We start from the raw sequence: 2,641 nt of genomic DNA, 5'->3' as shown, positions 1-2,641 counted from the left end.
CTAGCTTTTAATAATGATAATAATAATAATAATAATAATAATAATAATATTGACTTTCATATTAAACTATGATTCTTCCTATCTAAAATCACCCAACTATGATGAACAGTGGTTCATATTTGCATAAGGAAAGTGTAATATGGCTTTTCTTTGATAATTTTTATGGGTTTCTCAACTAATAAATAGCATGATTTATATCTACTGTGCCTGTGTCGTCCAATGAATTTTACCATCTAAAAATGAAGTCTACAGAGAATACATCTAGCCTATAGTTATATTTTTGTGGTTTTTCTTCTATTGAAATTTGAGAACATTTATTAAAGATGCCCTTTTTCTGAAAGCTATGATCTTGACAGACTACATATATGGCACTGATGTGAGAATTTTATAGATTTATAAATATTTTATAAACTTAAATGTTAAAACTTCAAGATATATTTTATCATGTTCATGTCAGAAGTACTAAAAGCCATAATTTTGAAACCTTTACAAATCAACACTAGCCTTTCTGTCACATTGAAATGTTGTAGTAAATAAAGTCAAAATATAGAATAGCTTTTCCCCTTCTCATCTGATATTAAAAGACATTACTGCTTTCTCTGAGGATTATTTTAGTGTCTTAATTACAGTAAATTAGAATAATTAGAGAGAAATTATATGAACCCTGCATTCCCCAAGCATTTATGCTGCCTCTTAGTCAGATAATGAATGTTAATATAAATAATTGATGAATTTTGAGTGCCTCTAAGCCTTCATACCTTACATTTTTCTTTTAATTTTGCTCCAGATAGAAGCTAAATTATTTCTGGCATTGTTTCTTTGCTCTAAAGAGTGCTAATTAAGTTTTTGGTGAAACTTATTACAAATAACACAAAGTAACTCCATAGTAACAGAGATACCTATTCATTTCTTTTTGTTTCATTCTCATAGGCTGAAGTAAGCACAATCTTTCCAACAAATGGAGCAAAGGCTTTTCTTTCTGTTTGTTTTTGCCTTTTTGATCTACATTCACAAAGTGTCTATAAAGTGCATTTTGTTACACCTTAAACATGGTATAGACCAGTGGTGGAGAGCCTATGACACATGTGCTGCAGTGGGCTATTTGTATCACTAAAAGGTCTAAAAGATTCACCATCACTGGTATAGACAAACAATAATTTTAATGACATTCAAGAAGATGAATTCATGAGAACTAAATATTCAACATTTAACACTGACCAGTATACTGTACAAAGAGTACACTGACCAGTATAATATTTATCAATATACAACCTAAATACCATGTTCTCATACTGGCAATGTAATGGATTTTTGTACATACGATTTTGCCTTTGCTGTTGTAAAGTTCATAAGAATTTGTAGGTAAGTTGCACCTTACCGAAGTGAAATGAGATATAACAGTAAAATATGATAATAAGACTACTCCTTCCTGAGAAGCCAGAGAATGTTACTGGGAATGAAAGGCTCAGGTACAGGCCAACAGAAACATGGACTGAGGTGGCAAAAGAGGGCTCAATAGAGAGCACAATGTGTGCAAATGTATGGAGCAGATGTACAATGTGTTTTGATTCCAGGGATGGAGAGAACTCCAATGTGGCTGGAATACAGAGCCAAGTGTATAGAGTGCCATCAGTCTATTGTACCTTTTTCAGAGACCATATTATACCTCTCAGAAAAATTCTCATTATTAAAGGAATTAATAAAAGTTCAAATGAAAATTAACTTGACGTTTGGTGGCTAGCATCATTTTGTATGTAGAACTCTTAGTTTTGGAGAAAAGAAATGTTAGCAAATACCTTTATACATAATAACTGACATATTGATAATACTGTTCATCCTCTTTCACATGCAGATCCCAAAATAATAAAACAGTGTTTAAATATCATTTTGCATTTGTGCATGGAAGTTGGTTATTGGTTATTTGTTTCTCCTGATTAAAAGTAACTTCCATCATTTGTCAATCTGTCATAAACATATCTATGCCAGAGAATTGTTAGAAAAGCTGAACAAGCAAATGACACATAGGACTCGACCCACAGTGAATTATACTGAGCATGTTATGACCTGAATAATCTGTTTCCTCCTAACCCATCTACACTCAGTCCTACACTTACAAGATACCCAAGGTATAAGACTACAATCACTTATCTTCACATCTAGTCAGACTCAGGTAAACCCCAGAGCAAACAGCCAGCCCTTTTTATCACCTTAGAGCATCAAACTTTCTTGTTCCTAACACAGCAAGTCACTCTTTTCTTTCATCTTTGCCACTGAATCATATCTGTACTCTGATATCAGGAAATTGATATGTAAGGAGAACACACAGTACAAATTTCAGCCCTTTCTTTGAGTTCCTGTTTTAGAGTTGAATATTTTAAAAGTAAATATGGAACACTATTAGTTATTCCAGTAACACGGAATTGCTCAGTTACAATACATATCATTGACACAAAAAAGAAATGGTAAGGCAAATCCCATACAAATCAACTGTGCTCAGAAAGAGAGAGATACAATTACTAAAATGCTAGTGAATTCTTACCTTCCAAGTTTCTGTAGGTATTGTTAACTTAGAAAAGTTAAAGAATATCTTACAGATACAAATATAAAAATAAGGGCTGGGAGATAGCTCAGTGGAATAAGC

The sequence above is a fragment of the Octodon degus genome, unplaced genomic scaffold, assembly GCF_000260255.1.
Source record: "Octodon degus isolate 3935 unplaced genomic scaffold, OctDeg1.0 scaffold00333, whole genome shotgun sequence".
Lineage (NCBI taxonomy): Eukaryota > Metazoa > Chordata > Mammalia > Rodentia > Octodontidae > Octodon > Octodon degus.
This window is presented reverse-complemented; position numbering follows the sequence as displayed.